The sequence below is a fragment of the Falco biarmicus genome, chromosome 6, assembly GCF_023638135.1.
Source record: "Falco biarmicus isolate bFalBia1 chromosome 6, bFalBia1.pri, whole genome shotgun sequence".
NCBI lineage: Eukaryota > Metazoa > Chordata > Aves > Falconiformes > Falconidae > Falco > Falco biarmicus.
Window position 1 is genome coordinate 37,750,349 of NC_079293.1, and position 17,940 is coordinate 37,768,288.

The following is a 17,940-nucleotide window of genomic DNA, read 5'->3' on the forward strand; positions in this document are numbered from 1 at the left end:
CTACAATGGATCTTTGAATGCAACCTTAACACAAATCAAAAATCTTTTTAAGCCAGTTGGTCAATCACATGGCATAAGACTTCAAAAGGAGAGTGAAAAATCTTCTGGTCATCTGAGATCAGGTCCCCCATCCCTTTTTCTCAGTGGCTTGAAGACATTCACTCAATTACAAGGATGGATTGTTATCTCCAGGTGCTCTTGCTTGACTTTGTTAACTTGGCTCCCCAAAAATGAGAGAGGATACTGTGCAAAAGACTGCCCCATCCTGCAAAGATACATCTGAAAGCAGTTACTTGTTAAATGGGATGAATATTGGTTTTCCTACGTAAGAGGAAATATCGATTCCCATTATTGCTAGGTATTGCCTCACCCTACCCAAAGCAGAGCAGCACCACAGCATTCAAACTGCAAAACCAACCAAACAAACAAACAAGCCACCACCCAAAATTAAAGCAAATTAAAATCACCGACTTTTCCAAAACTGTGGCTAGCTGGCCAGTTTGCTATAGCAGTCTAAAGGCTCGTTCATTAAACAAAATTGTGCAAAGCTGCCATTCTTGCTCTATGAGTATATTGACCAGCAAATGTTAGTCTTCTGCCAGTGGAAAAATCTCTCATTTTTAAAGAAATATTTGAAGTGAAAATAAAGCTGGTTCACTTTTTCCACAGAGCTGTGAAAATTAAAGTCTTTGCCAGGTGGGCTGAGGGTAAGTGTTTGAATAGCTCTACTAAATATTACAAAACAAAATGTGCAAACTGGGATGCCTAGATTCATACTTTGGCATTAAAATAAACCAGCCAGCTTACAGGAATGTTTATCAACCCAGCACTTCCCCTCCGTGAAACAGTTGTTTCTGTTCACCACTTGGGAAACCGAGATACTTACATCAGTGCCTGGATATGACTTTGGATACTTGACCTTAGGAACCAAGTAATTTTAATTTCAGAGGTGTACAGTGGCATCTCTGGCTGCAGTTTGGGCCATATTCCTGCCAATGGTCCACACTGCTAATGCTGTTGGCACCATGCAGTGTTTTCCAGCCTTATTGCTTAACTCCTGCCTGAGATGGCTGCACTCCACCTACGCTTTATTTTCTGAGTATCAACTAATTTCCAATCACCTTACAGACACAACCATGACTACTGTCGCAGAAGCCACCAGAAGCCAGGAGGACTTGTGGCTTTTTTACAGGAATGTGATCTAAGGTGCACAGTGAAAAAATATGCAGGTTTATTACAAAAATAAGAGAACGTTACTTTGCATTTAGGTAGTTCTCCCTTATGTGTCTCAGAGTGTCTTACAAAATGGTCAATATAAAGTGCACCTCTGTCTAGTTCATAGCAGACTGGATGGCATTGCATAACAGTAAGGATTTGGCCCTCTGACACTGAGCAGGAATACAGAGATTAAACAGGCTGTTGAAACAGAAATTCTCCTTTTTTTCCTCAGTGTTTCAGGGAATGTTACTTTGACAGGCATAATGCAAAATTTCATGTTACCATCATTCCCACTGCCTCTTCTGCGGCTAAGCACCTCCAGAGATCTCAGATGTGTACCCTTCAAACCTACTTGATTTTAAAAATCCCAACATTTAAAAATGTTATTAAGGCTGTGAGTTATAATTGCACCCTTAAAAGCTAATTAATGACAGATGAATTAAAAACCGGCTACTTTTATACTGGCTTGCACTTCATCTTGTGAAAGAGAAGGCAAGAAGCAGGTGGAAAATGAGGGTGCATATTATTGCTCATGTCTCTAATTACATTGTATTGTGCAACAAAAGTCTTTTAACAGGGCAGGAAGCAAATTCTGTAAAGTGCTATCATCTGTTGAGCCACACTGCTCCCAGAATGCATTGACTCTTGTATGAGATCTGACAAATAACATGAACATGAAACCTGGTCAAAAAGTAACTGCACTGCTCTAACCCTGCACAAATCCAAAGGCTCATCTTAGATGAAATGCTGTACAGGTTCCCCCACCCCAGCACATTATATCCAAAATACACTATTTATACAGAAGGTAGGAAGTCACTATTCATAACAGGAGAGGTACAGGAGTCAGATAGGAGACTGTTTACTGCTTTCGGCCAAGTTTTGTGTGCAGTAGAGAGAATGAGCCAAAGAGTAAAAGCCAATAAGAATATTCAGCTCCAACAACTTTTTAATATAGTTTTATGTAGCTTTTTTTTTTCCCCCCTTTTCTCATATGGCCATGGTTAAACAGCTCAGCTTGTGCTTTGGTTTCAACAGCAAAGCCAAATCTTTGGCTTGGCTTTACCTTCAAACTTTGGAGAAAAACAAGGGTAATCTGAATTGAAAATAAAAATGCTAATTCCACCCCACTTTCATCTCTGTTTTCAAAAAGAAATTGTTCTCTGAGGTGTAGATAATGCCAAATATAGTGTGATAGTGAAACATCCCTATGCTTTTGAAGAATGGAAAGCCCCTATCCTATTGAACATTCCAGGCCACAATTTCTACTCCTGTAAACTGGAACCATTCCAGTGTACACAGCAGGGATCACCAACAGAAAAGTCAGTCCATAGCATATCCAGAACAATTTCAAAAGCTTCTTAGATGATGCACAGTAGCAAAGTCAAAAACTTTTTGAACCAGTAAAATTAGTGTTTTAAAGTGTGACTAACGACCCTTAATCCTTTACAACCCATGGTTACTTTAAGTGCTCAGAAGATTATTAGTTTTAAAAGTTTAACATACCACACAAATGACCTGTATCAATGGAATAAGCCTTGCATAAATACTTCCCAAAACTTCATTGTATGTGAGAGTAAAGAACGGGTTTCAGAAAGCGTTAGTTTTCACAGTGTTTGCTTAGCTTGCTTTCCACCAATATTTTCAACCCTTTCAGACCTGCTCCCATCCTGTCTCCCCACACACACATGCACATCTACCTCAGGCATCATTTGATTCGAAGCTTCCTATGACCAAAAGAGAAAATCTAAAGGAATTTTCTTGGCTGAACTGTTCAAGTAAACCAGATTCTAAATATTTCACTTTTTCAGATAGCAAGCATCACAGGAAACAGCAATGTTGGCATTCAGTCACCTAATAAGGAAACATTTTTATTATCACTTATGTGAAGACAGTTCTGTTATTTTTTCTACATATTATACATTGTATGCTTTGTTTCCTTCTTAATTTGGGAAGATTAAAGGTTGTTCAAGCCTAACGCAAAAGGAAGCTTAATCCATGATGCTCCCAGGAGGCTGTGAAGCTGTTGCAACCGGAGCTGTTGCTGATTAAATTTGTCTATTGTTATAAAGCATTCTGGGCCAAAACAATCAACCACTGGCATCATTAATGAAGCCCACAAGGGCCTTTAGTGGGACTTGTTTTCATCAATCAGGAGGAACAAACACAGGCTAAAGAAGACTGGAAAAGCCTGTATATTTACAAACCTGCTTGCCTTGGGTCACTCTTGTGAATACGGTACGATCCCATAGCAAGTACCATAGAATATTAGAAATTTTTCCTTAAACATGTAGGCTCATTTAGACAAAGATAACATAGAGGTGAAGACACTAGCTCTCCCTTGCACCAAAGTCATGGGCATCCTTTTTTTTTTTTGCTTGTGTTATATATTTATTGCAATCATGAAATGGCAGGTACAGTTTATAGACAGAAGGGGAGGAATCTTTGAAGTTGTCAATCAGTTGCAACAAAAAAAGGGTGAAAATCAAATGTCATGATTTACATGACTGAAACAAAGAAACTAACAAACAAAACAAAAGGCAGGAAGTCTAGATGCAAAATTGAAACTGAGAGGAAGGCTTTGGGTTTTGCCTTTTCATTTAAAGAAATGCAACTATTTCAGCTGGTCAGTACAACATCTTTTTCTTTACTTCCACCTTCTATACTATGTTAAGTCTGTAAAGCTCCTTATCGTATTCAATAGTCAATGTACTAGACACTGTCTCAACCATCTCTCTGCTGAAACTTTTGCTTCTGCTTGCACTGATCTGTCCAGGCTGCAGCAGCCTTCCCAGCAGCAGAAGCAGGCTTAGAGCCCTGGTATTTCTGGCTAGCTGCCCCAAATGTAAGCAATGAGACCACGCTGTCTCCCTGCACTAGCTGACGTCAGATGCTTTCGCATACAATACTTTGTAGGCTGCTTAAGTCTCCCCAGTGACATCCTGAGGAAGTAAAACTGGCACAGAATATAGGTCAAGACTCTGCACACCGGTCATTCAGACTGACAGTGTTGATGTTATGACACTTAAGCATTGAGTTTTATTTGAAAACTACAAATGAACTTCCACAAAAAACTCACAGCCTTGACTACGGAAACATTCTTCCTCAGAAAAACACTAAATTAATGCTGAAAATATACTCCACTAGCTTTAGGATCAAACACCTAGTTGCTTCTGCAGTATCCTTCAGTATCCTGCAGTATGGATACAACTGGATACTGTACCCTTGAAATGGTCCCTGAAATCCTACATAAATAGGTAATGACACCTTTCCACACTTACTCAATCTAGGAATCAGACTCTCTCTCCTATCCATTGCACTGTTCAACTGGTTGCTCCGAAGAACCCTCAGCTTGGTTTTGGAGTCACTGCATTTTCAGAATAAAGCCTACAAATTCACAGCGTGATCTACAGCCTTCACAGTCATTCTCCCTCATAAGGCTTCCAGTTTATGCCTTTGGCTGGAATAATCAAAAAGATCAGGCAGAATAATAGAGATAAAAAATCAGTGCTACAAGAAAAGCCTAAACCGGCAGCATTTGAGATTGAAGAATGATATCTAGGCGAAAATCAAGAAATATGCAGTGAAGATCAGCTATTGACAGACAAGAAAGCAGACAGCAATGAAAGGACTGGAAACAGAACAGGGAATACTACGGCTGCAACCAACAGTAAGGATGATTAATTAAGCCAGAGATAACAGAGATTATGACAAAAATGCAGAAGGCTCCAATAAAAGCAGATATGAATAAAGGTGAATTAAGCTTAAAGATAGTATTCTGACACACAAACTTTCTTACTCAGTTATACCAGGAACAAAAAGTTTTCATCTACCCTTGCTGTGGACAGGGGATGCTCCATATAAAAGTCACATAGGCTCATTTTGACAAGCATATTGAAAAGGTAAATGTACCATAGCATCCTTGAGGCTAGCACTATGGTTAGTCATGTGACATTATATTCTCAGACATGCATGAAGGTATTCACAAATATTCAATGTTTCTGAATATGAATATGCTTCAATGTGCAAAACACATGACCTCATCTGGAGAGCATGAAGTTGTTAAGAAAGGTAATAAAGAGAAAATACTTTCTTCACTCTTTCAGCTGGCAATACAAGTGGGGTAGCTGAGCCCTTGTGCTGACAGCATATCCATTAAAGTCCAGAGGAATTCCAGCTATGCAATAGCAGCAGGATTGGGGTGGACTGTCCTATTATCACTGATCCAAGACTGATACACACCATACAAGCTACTTAAAGAAATGACTGTGCACTGTGTTCCAAGAGAGGCAATAACACCATCACCAGTCCTGCACCATTAATGTCCCCATTTAGAGGAAAATTAAAATAAAATTAAAAAATACCCCTCCAGGCCTGATTCTTTCCTGTCCTCACAAGGCTTCCAGTGGCATCACCCTTCTAACTGTAGTGCAGTCCCTCCTGTTTACACTGCCCTTTGTAAAATGAGGTTTCATGCCTGCTGAAACTAAAACATCTCCTCCTACAGTAATTTGTTATTATTGTTTTGGACTGTTTAGTTAAAGGGATGAACCACAGGATGTGTGACTGCATTAGAAGTCACTGTTTCATACTTGGGATGCTAGTGGGGAAAGGGGGAGAAGTGACCTTTCAAACCGCTGACATTTATACTGACAATTTTGGCTTTGCTGCTTCTCTGTTGTATCAACTCAAAGGAACTAAAAATCATGTCCTAAAATTTATCTTCAATTGCCTTTTAAACCTGATTAGAAACTGCAAGAACACTAAAATTATAAATCCCTTAAGCTAGGCAGGATGTAGCCTTTATTCAGCAAACAAGAGAGCAATGAGAATAATTATTTTCTCATTACCTTCAGGCAGTAAAGGCTATTGAGATTATGGCTTTAAGTACATGACGGGAATTTTGGGAAAGTCAGAGAGGAAACATCCAAGATCAGAAGTTACTTACACTTCTGCTTCCCAAACCCATTAGGTAAGTAAAGCAAAAGAAATGGTCCCTACCTCCTTGCCAGCCAGAATAACTGGGCACAGTGTGTTGTGATAGAAGGGTGAACTGCACCATGACAAAGTGTGATGGTCATGAACCTCTGTAATTAATCAGAGCCCTGCCTCTGTTAAGAGTCTCCATTGTAATGGATACTGTAGAAGAATTCACTAAATAATAAATAAACATAATCACACAGGATTAACCCTTATCAGCCTTTGCATTGATGGGAGTTTACCTCAATACAGACCTGAAAATTTGGCCTAATTCTGATTCTACCTTCTTGCCAAAACTGTACCTCAGCTTTTGGGGGCACAAGAGGCATTAATTTAACTTTCTATGTCTCTGCTTCTAGACCAAACATCAATCAGCCTGTTGCCCTGATCTAACTAGGTGCACTGGAAAACAATTCATGGGCATTACAGGTCCCTCATATTTGAGGAATTTATGTATTTCTAATGCATTCCAGTCCAACAAAAACTGCATCTAACAGTCATCCAAATAGAGAAGAATGAAAGTCCTTTAATTTTGATAAATTGTCATTACTCACTGAAAGACAATAACAGTGGTAAAGTTAAATAACATTACTATCTCACCAGAAAACAATGGAACAAGGTAACCCACTGTTCAAGTGGCAATAATACAATTGTTTTCATAACTTGTTATGACAGTAATACGATTGGTTGAAAAATTTCATTGTGATTGGCTTTGGTGGAAAACCAGATCTTTAAATGAAAAGATGTTTTTCATTCAAAATGTTTGTTTCACAAAAAATGTGTATGTTTATGGGGGAAAAAAACCCAACAACAAAAAAAAAAACCAACAAAAAACCCCACCCTACAACAGGTTGTTTCTTTGTGTTGAACTTCCCAGAGAACAATAAAATCCAAGATGTTTACAAGTTTTTTGAGGTATCTCTAAGTTTTTAAAAAGGGAAGAGACCGTTATACCCTGTATGTATAGCCAGCCTAAAGATCCCAGCCCCTGAAAAAGAAGGAACTAATGAAGTTTCAAAATTACAGCTCCTACAAGGCATTACAACGACTAATCAAGATTTTGAGTCTTGAACAAAAATTATTCAGCTTTTAGAAAGTTTTTTTTGTTGTTTGAATTTTCATCTTGTAATACAGTTTTTCAGCTGAAAATGCGCATCTTTTTTAAAAAAATTCCCTAAGAAGAATTTTTTTCCGTAGAAGGCTGCATTTTCAACAAGTTTGGTATATTAAGCTTTGCCTTGTCTTTTTCTCTTGTGTTTTGTAATGCATCGAGAGAATTTAAGATCTGAAATTTAATTTACAGCCTTAATCTTATTTAAATATAGTTTTATTTGTGGTTGAATGCAGATACTTGGCCTGACGTTCTTAAACTAAAACAGGTATTAAAAATAGCTTAATGAAAAACAGTGGTCTGTCTCTTCAACCACTGCTTCTTCTCCAGTAACACAGAAATCTAGTGCATTATGGCAACAATAGTTAATGTTATTTCTAGGCAGTGCAGAGTGCAGGGAAAACATTGCATCTAGTATTTATCTGGAACAGTTTGCTATGCAAGAGGACAGAGCATGATGGACAGAGTGGAGTGAAGTAGAAAAGACGCCAGTAATAATACAGTACTTGGGGTATATAGAGCATCTTGCAGATGAAAAGATCTCAAAGTGGTTTTACATACTTTAGCAATATAATTTGACTAGAATAAGTTCCCTTGTGCCAATTATGACCCTTGGTGTGGCTTTTCATGGAAAGGAGACTCTACACCAGTCTCAAACAAAAAAAAACCAGTGTATTGCATTAAGGGCAGGCTAGGGGAAAGGATCCATGTATGACAGGATTAACCTGAGACCTCAACAGTCCATAAAAGCAGATGCTGCAGTAAAGGTTTGGACTGATGCAACCGCCACATTGCATATGTATCCAACCCACAGGCTTTGGGGTGAATTCCACTCCTCCCACAGAATTCCCTGTAGGAGCTGAATTTCTCTTGCTTTTGTACCAAATGGAAGATGCTACCGTTACTGATGAAGCCTCAAGATGTTTGTGCATCACATGGCAATTTTTTCAATTTCAATTGTAGCACAAGCTGTCAGTCTTTTCAGGAAGTTTGTTCAGAGATATATGGTTTGGCAAATAAGAAAGTTGGAAGACATGTGATAAGTCATCTCATTAAAAATCCCTCCAAATTTAAACCACTGTGACTTCCCATAACCTGACCTACCAGGGAACATCTAGAAATCAATTCAGACTGTCAGAAATGTGCACGTCAGGAAACTGAGGCAAAACTTTGACTCCAGCCACCAGGGCTTACATGGTTACTGGTCCTTCCATGGTCTGTACTTCCATTAACAGCAGTCAGAGCTTTTTTTGCAGAACGTGGACAGATCACGCAGTAGAATTTCACAGTTCACATAAGATATTAACAGGGGAATATTTTGCCATAACTGTATTTGGCTTTTTTAAAACACTTCTTACTCAGTTATTGGAAAGATGGATACTTGGTCATTTGACTTATCCTCATGGAAGAAAAAGAAAATTGCCTTTCTCAGAACAGTCTAGTCCAGGGGTCCTCAAACTACGGCCCACGGGCTGGATACGGCCCCCCAGGGTCCTCAATCTGGCCCCCGGTATTTACAGAACCCCCCGGTCCCACCTGCCAGGGGTTGGGGGGAAACCAAGCAGCCGCAGATGGCCTCCTGCCACTTCATCCGCATGCCGGCCCCCTGGTTAAAAAGTTTGAGGACCCCCGCTCTAGTCTGTCTTATAAAACCAGAATTATCTTGCCAGGAAATCTCACTGCATGACTGATTAATTAAGAACAAAACTTAAAATTGGGGGGGTTTTAATATTAGCATTTTTTAGAGATTTTGTCAGCTCACAGAGGAAGACATAAGGAGTTCTTAACCTTGCAAAATGTAGGAGAGAGTTTGGTGGATATCCTTAGTGATGGAATAACCTCCATCACACAGTTTTTTCTTCAAGAGCATAACCACCAATTTACTGAAGTTTTGAACATATGGGTCTCAGAGCTCTCTGACATTGAAGGTATTTCTTTAATTTTGTAATTATTTTTTTTTTACTGACTTGACCTCAAGAGTAGTACTGGATTCTTAATATTTCAGGGAAAAAAAAAAAAAAGATAATTGTTTAGATGCCAGTTTGTGAATTTAGATGCCTAATTCTACATGCTCACAATTGACCTGGGCCTCTTTCCCAAGAAAGTGCAACAGAATCAAGATAAAACTAGCCTTTACTGTATCAATAAAGACAGACAAAGGTTACTGTCTATGTTTGTTGCTTTTAGGGTTATTGGCTGTGGTGGGGCCAGGGAAGGGAAGGCATCTCTGCATGAAACATGGACATTTTCTCCTATCAGGTCATTGGGATGATGATGGAAGGCTGGCAGCTCTTACTGTCGACTCTGCTGGACTTCCAATTGCCTGCAACATTTGGAAGACATATCTTCCATATATCATCCAGCAATCAATATAGCCACAGCCAGATGCAGACTGTCTTGGCTGAAAGATCTATCTTTTTCTCAGAAAGATTATATCTTTAGATATTATCCGGTCCAATACGTTTCTGTGCATTAACATGATTTATGCGAATATTTTTTTTTTTTTGCATCTGTTGTTAAATTATAGACTGTTAGTGTGACAACCCTCTTAGGATTTCTGATTCTTACTGATGCTTTTATGATTATGTGTACTGATGTCTGGTAAACTGTGGAAAGCTGAAGGTAGATGGGAAAGTGCATGTCAAAAAACTAAAGGAGAACTTCAAGCAGGACTGTTGTGTCATTTACTTGCCGCAGAAAGTAATGTGATATAATTAAAATGGTCAGAAAAGATTGCTATCTTTTGGCATACATTTTTAACACATGCAGTAAAACAGAAATTAACAACCTTGCACAAAAGAGATTTTTTTTCTTTTTCTTTTTTTGGGGGGTGGGTTTTTTCTTTTTTTTTTCCCCCTACAGTGGGGGTCTAATAAAACCCTGGAACATCTGAGTAAAAAGAACATCAACTGGATGGAAAACAGAACTCTAGTTTTTTAATGGCTTAGGATGGGAGGATCTTCCCCTGTAGTGGGAGGAAAAAACTGGAAATGTCAGTGCTTGATCTTTATAAAGGTTTTTAAGTAATATGTAAAATTAAGTTGAAGATAAATGAAAATGCTTGTGAAAAGGATTATTAAAGATAGAACAGTACTAAAATAAGCATGATCCAGCATCCTGAAAATTAAGAATGTATCATAATATACAAGCTCTCTCTCTGTGTGGGGGGGGTGTGTCTGGAAAGTTTTATCTTCTTGGAAGAGGCTGAAAGAACTGAAAGAAAATTGTAATTCTTTTTTACCAATTTAGGACAGGCAAGGCAAGTAAAATAAAGGCAAGGCAAGGCAAGAGGACCAAAGTGTATCAAGTTATTTTCTTCACAGATCAAGAGGGTGAAGAATACTGTTCTTTCTTTGTGTGTAAGCTAAAACAAGACTAGGATATAACTTAAAATTGCTGCTGAAAAGTAAGACAACCATTTACTGATTGGCCCTAATGGTGTGAACAATCAGTAGCTTCAAAGCCACCACTTTTTCAGCTGCTGAGGCATATCTTGAAACCAGTGTTCTAAAAAAAATACTACTCTGAAACTGTTCTGACTCTTGACAGAAAAATAAAAAAAAATGGAAGATAACTACCTCTTACTCTTCAAAATATTTAAAAATTAAATAGTAGGGGATATAGATGTGACAGTGCCTCACACATCTCCCTCCCCAACAGTTTTTTAACAATGTTTTTATAGTGAAATACAAATAACAAGTTATACTTCATTCCAAATAATTGAGTTCATTCAGGAACTCTAAAGGGAACACTTAGTGAGTTAGCAACCAGAGCCAATCCAAAGAGTCTGAGAAGGCCATAAGACTTTGGCCTGGGAGCCTCCATTCCTCCTCACTATGTTTTTCTTAAATTCCTCACAACACTTTTCTCTTTATGCTCCATGCACAACATGCTGAGATAATGGGCCAAACAAGTATTCTATCAGCTGATGTCTTCCAGTACCAACAACTTTTACAAGGCCCAAAAGCCAGATCTGTGGCCATCACAAAACATTTAGACTTCATCTGTAGATGTCATGAAAAAATGCTAGTGCCTTTTCTTGTGTAGGGAATTGACCTGCAGATGAGCCCAAGCTATAAAGTTCACAGTAATAATATCTGGATTTGACTTGGTCCAAAATTTGGCAGACTGACTGCCCATTTGTAGTGGACTGAGCTTCCATTGATAGAATCCATGTGTGGACTTAATACTCCATTTGTATGGTTGAAGAATTATTTAAAATCAATAGTTCTGCCTTCTACTTCTCTTTCAGGGCTTGAGCTGACGTTCTTAGGGCTCAATTCAATGCCATTTCAGGTACTCTGGACTATCAAACCTACATACCAGAGCATCACAGATTTCCAGTAGGCTGTTGTAGCTCCTAGCCCAGGCAGATATCAGATACCCTAGGCCTTATGAAGACACAAGACGCCTATATTTCAGCAACTTACTCCTATGCTCTTGGTTTCTCCAGCTACAGCTAATGGCTGTATTTACATCACAAGTTTGGGAATGCAAATCTCATCTTTGAGTGTGGTTGATACCTCACCAACTGTTAGAACAAAACACTGTCTTTAGGGCTAATGAGGTAAAAACACGGAAACACTATTTGCTGTGTAATTCAGTGGTTTGCAATTAATGAACCACTCCTACTCAGGCTACTGTCCTATGCAAACCTACTCTATATATTCATTTAAATTCAATTTCTGAGTGTCCAATACAGACATAATGCATTCAGAGTAAGTAGCACTCTTTGGACATACATGTATGTTCTGCTGTAAAGTCCTCACCTGCCCTTCTTTTAATGTTGAATACAAGGAAATTTAAGAACGGATGATTGGCCAGGGTTCTGCAGGCCAACACACAACTTACTAGGGATCCCTGCTGAAAAATGGAGACAAGTAGCTTTTAAAACACTTTCTTTCCCCTCTTCCCTGTGTTCTTCTCTCAGTTGGTTACGGTATCTATTTTTATTTCCTTCTGTTATAAATTGTTTCATATCTCAAATATCCACATTGTGAAACAAGCCTAATTCAAAATAGTTTTAGAAAATTTCTAATGAATTTGTAATAAAAATGTAACCGGGAACATGCAACTGGATCTGAGTTTTTTCTCACTAGCTCGCACATCTTCAACTGCAGGTAATTTATCTTCAGTCAATATTAAAAGCAACATCTGGAGAATGCAACAATTAATGAGATTAAATACAAAGTCACTGAGCTGTTACTCATTTTCCTGTGTATAAGTTATTTGGTTTCTTATGCTTAGAAAGGAATGTGTATTAGAACTGATGTGATTGGGCATATACACAAACTCTTAAATTTATTTCCTTTGCAAGAAAATGCTGGGTTTGTTTTTTCATGCAGGCTTTTTTTTAACTTCAGGGCTGCCAGGATAGGCATAGCAGGAGAATGTTAGCCAGGTTCAGTTTGGAATGAATGTGAGCATTTGAGTATGGAACAAGGTTTCTCTTGGTTCTTTGTAAGAAGGTGACTTTCAGGGAATGATCAGTGCACAGGGATCCCACTGGAACAATTGCTTCTGAGAAACAAAACAAAGCAAGCTAACAAAACAGAAACCTCACTGGCAACCAACATAGTTTCCATGTGAGAAAAACTCAAATGTACAAATGCTTTAGTCAGATGACAAGGCAATAAAAACTGCATTCAAATCTTACAATGTCATTCTGTCACATTAGTCAAGTCTCACTGGCAGAATTGGCAACAGATTCAGACTGTATAGACAGATAAATGCAAGCAGCTATTTGGTATAGATGCAGACACGCAATTGCTAGTAACATTATCACTTTTAAATTCCATGGTTTAGTCTACTAAGAATGTATTCATGTATTCACAGTAGACATTACACTAACTGCATTTGCATTTGCAGCCAGTCTATGCTACATTACTATATATGCACTTCAGTGCTCTCCCAGATGCTCCTTTGAGAACGAAACTCCTGTTGGATCAAGCCCCCTGGGGCTAATTGATAAAATCTTGTAACAGATTTTTAAAGCCCTAAAACTGATGGTCTGTAGTAGAAGGTCAGCACTAAACCACTACTCCGTTGTGCCAGAAAATTAAATAAGAAGCTATGTGTTCCTTTCATATGTGCACAGCTAAAACAAAAAATGAAATTGAAGATGGTTCTACATTATCAAAGCATCCAGGTACAGTGGCTGAAATCTGGGCACTCCTGAAGTCACTAAAGACATAGTTAGAGAGGACAATGAATTCTGATTTAGGATTCTTCGTTCAGCATGAAAAATGTCCTAATCATATGATCCACTACTTTTTGCATTGCTTTTTTAAGAATTTTTACAGCCTGACCCTCAGCAGGCTTTATGCCAGAACAGGTTTCCTTTGGGCCAAGCCTATTTTATACCGGATCATATATGGCCTGTCCTCTAGCACCTGCTTAACACATATGAGCATCAAACTGGCAGAAAGCACGAAGCTGGCACAAGCGCTATATCACATGTCTGTGCCTGATCCAGATGAAATGTGAACTACTGGGTGAACTAGTAGCATGTAGCCAGCATATGAATGGTTGTTCAAAAGCTGTCTGGGAGTTCTGCCACTGACTGTGAGGGGGCCCTAATTTCTACCCACTCATTTCATGTGTTTAAATTTTAACACAGGAATCAAAGTTCAGTAACGTACAAAGAGATGCAACAATTTCTTCCTGTCTTCTATTTTGCTGGCCATACCAGATTATCAACAAAACAAACACCAATCTTTCAATCACTTTACGATGCTCATTAAATAAACTACACAACTAATGAATGAACATATAAATAATTAGTGCTAATAATGCCATAATATTCAATCTTCAAGGAAACAGAACACCAAAATATTAATAACAAGAGAATAGAACTGAATAGTAGATACTTGAAACTGTACTGTGTCTTAGCCAATGATACATTATTTAACCCTGGGTCTTATAACTTGAATTATATTATCACCAGAACCTCTGAAGACCTTAAGCATATATGTAAAGATATTCCAGATTATGGATGACTTTTTTGCATCCTGCATTGCAAAATTAATGAAATGTCACATTGAGTAATTCTTATTTGTGTGGTGTACAGACAGTTCTTAGAAATTACTCAGTACTTGAAGAATTTTTTTGACATTAACAATATTACCAGTTAAACTCACCCTACTTCTTTTTCACAGAAGTCACAACAGATGATTAGAAAAAAATGGCTCTTAAATTCAAGCTAATAAAATGAATCCTAAGTTTCCATTGGCTATTGTGAAAAGGATTAAACTACTCTTCCTTTGCCTATACTCAAACTCAGAAAAGGGCATACATCCCCTGAAAATGCCACACTTGCTTCCCAAAAATCCCACAGGGATATGAACTGCCGGTAGAACAGATGCAGCAAGGAGAATCTAAGAGATCTGCAGTCCAACCTGACCTCTCAGGGAACTGTGTGTTCCCTGTTAGGTGATGGGAAAGTATTTGCGCTGTCATGTAGCGTTCTCCACCCACATCAAGGCTGCACCTAGCTGTGAACTACAGTAACTGGGAACTGCTGTGGACAGGGTCCAAAATATCCAGTTTCTTCGAGGCAAAAAACTTTCTATCCTCTGGTCTTTAAAAAAAAAAACAAAGCTCTGAAAGAATAGTACCTGGATCTTCAACCGATAGCGGGTTGGGATAAAGTTCATCTAAAGCATAGATCCCTTCATATAGGCTAGAGAACTAAACGAGTGACTGCACTCAGTGGGGTGCAGTTCTCTCATTAACGGGCCAAGTGTCTGTGATGCCCTTACAACGAGGTGGCTGCTCTCTAGGCTCCACTAACGTCGCTGCCTGCATCCCCGCAACCTACAGCAGGAGTTTAGTCATGGAGTTCACACAGACAGCAGCATGTAGGCTGCTGCATTCCCATGGCTTAATTGGAACCCATATTGTCTCACAGTCAGTGTTTTCAGTGTATTTCTGTTTATTTTTGATAGCCGTTACTATAATACTTATATTTGTCAATCTGACCTGGTGAACCCACTGTAGTTTCTGTGAAATGGAGGAAGAAATGAGCAGTGCAGGGGTAAAAAAAAAAAAATAATCCAAAAGAAACAAAATATTTTCAAAATACCTGCAAAGGCACAAAGGCATATGTATAAAACATAATATCAGCAAATACTGTGTTATTTTAGCAAGCAGATCCATACTTTTTTTCTAATTCTGGAAAGAAAAAATCTTAAAAAAATCTGAAAATCATCTTCAACATACAAAAAGAGCTAAAATAGAGATGTTTCTACCCAAATCCATCACTCCAAACAGATCATATTGTTGTTACATGACTGGATGTTGAGGGTTTTGCCAGCAGTAACATTTTGTCATCAAAAGCTAATAGATCAAAAATCACTCTAAAAATGCTTTTAGTGAGCAGAAAAGGCCTATTTCTCTGAAACAATAACAACAAAAAAATGCACTAGAAGTCATTATAGAGCATGGATATATAATCCAGTAATTTCATGCCCTGCATCTGTAAGTCTTCCAAATGCCATTACTCCGTGCTAAATTAATTTAGGATGATTTAATCAAATGAAAACACTGGATAACTAATATAAACTAGAATTTCCTGAGCCATTATTTTCTATCTTCCAAAACCTAAAAGCTTATGCTGATTCTACTAGTTAATTATAAGAGTAATTAATAATTTGCAGAGTAGAGAAAGCAAACCCATTTCAGGATGAGTACAATAAATTCAATGTATTCATTTGTGATCCTAAACTCACAAAACATTCTGCTAAGGAGATGGATTTCTTAAGGTCAAGCCAAGCTTCTTTATGACCATAACATAGTAAGACATATATTCAGATAAAAACTAGAAAAAATAAAAGCAATACAAACTAAAATAGTCAGCTTTCAAGTAGTATAGTTGGAGTTTGCCTGAAATTTTTAGCAATATTATTTTTCTTTATTTATTTTCTACAGGCAGGGCTAGGTCATAGTGTTATTTGCACCTGAAAAATTTCTTTGAAAGCACTGGGGTTAGTATAGAAGAAAGGAAAATTTAGTGCATTATAAATAAATTTGGTTTCATCTTTTGTTTTATAAACAGAGTTCATATGCAGACATAAATTCTTCTCATTTTACTCAGGCAAATATCTTTCAATAAGCTTTGTGGGGTTTGTATGACCAAGTCTGAATCAGAGTTTTCTATGCAAACTGAGTGAAGAAGAAATCTGTATTTATCCCTTATATTGAAGCCTGGGTGTCCAAAGGTCATTAGTTTACAATCCAGTGGATTCAGTAATGAGGTCCCTCCTATTCTATACACATAGAAGCCCAGAGTTTATTCCCTGTGGATGTTCCCAGAAGCCTTGGCACCACACCAAAAGGTAATAAGGGGAAAATCTAACCTAGTCTTTTCGGCACCTTAGAAAACCTGTTTACAGTGAGGCTCAGCAATCAAAACAATGACCATGTTACACTTTGGAGTCTGGAAAAGAGGTGCTGCCTAGCACAGCCGGTGAAGACACTGGTTTTAGCACCTAGATTCGTCTCGACTGATTATGTCATATTACATAGACAAGAGAAGTTACAGCAAAGAAAGCAGTGGTCCCTTCTGGCACATCAGCTATGCCTACAAACTAAAGCAAGGCTGGCTATGTAGTGTCTGCTGACTTACTACTGCTGGTCTAGGTATGTCAATACAGACTGTAGTATCTCCTAGCCCTCCAGAGATGCCCTGTACATAATGCAGTTGTGAGCAAGTCCTGTGGTTAGCAAATCCAACACAATTGTGCTTGTGATGCTAATGCACCATGGGCTAACAACCATAAGACAAGTAGACTATGCTTCTGGTTTCTCTTCCTTTGTAAATATGTCTTTAGATGGACTGAAGGTTACAAGTTTCCAATAACAAACCCACCTTTTCTTTAGTGGTTTTCTGGTTTTTTATGTGCATGTTGAAGTTTTGGCCTCCAGCAGCTGCACTGCAAACTCAAGAGTTCTTGCTTTAGATCTAGTCTCTAGGACCGTAACAATTAAATAAACACTCCTAAAAGCAACATATTTCTATACACATATTTTACACGACAGAAATCCCAAAGGAATTCTCTTCTTACTAACCCTGACTAAAAAAAAAGATAGAATAAATCTCCAGCACAGCAAGTGTTTGCTTCAAACTCTTGTCTACACCCTGTTTAAAGTTCTTCCCTTAAGTGCCTACTGGAGAATCAAGGAGAGGAAAAAGTATTAATAATTATTGCTTTGATGTTAAAAATAGCTTATAACAGCAATCTGTAAACCTCTTAGTAAGGGTATATCTTTCTTGTGATGATTGTCTTTTTTAAATCCTTTTGGGCTCAATTCAGCAGAATATTTAAGCACAATAGTTAATGTAAAACAATTTCCACTGGATCCAAAGTGTTCTTTTGGGTGATGTACTGAATCACAACCTATATGATCAACGTTTCCTTTCAAATTAAACTTTTTTCCAGAGAAAAAGAAACTGGAAACTCAAGAAGATTCTCTAAAGTTTATTCCAATGAAAGCAAGGAACAGTGAGGAAGACATCAAAACGTATAGTCCACCAAAGCATTGAATGTATCTGAATATTTTAGAGGCTTCGTTCTTAGGATATTCACCTGACATTCCTAGCCTAGGTTTACAAAGCTCAATTCTGAAGAGCGGTG

The 17,940-nt window shown here is 38.1% G+C and overlaps 1 protein-coding gene across 7 annotated transcripts in view; it reads right to left on the reverse strand.

The window, feature by feature from the left end:
* Positions 1-17,940, reverse strand: part of SMOC2 (SPARC related modular calcium binding 2) — a 149,709-nt gene that overhangs the window by 56,023 nt on the left and 75,746 nt on the right. The window lies entirely within an intron of this gene.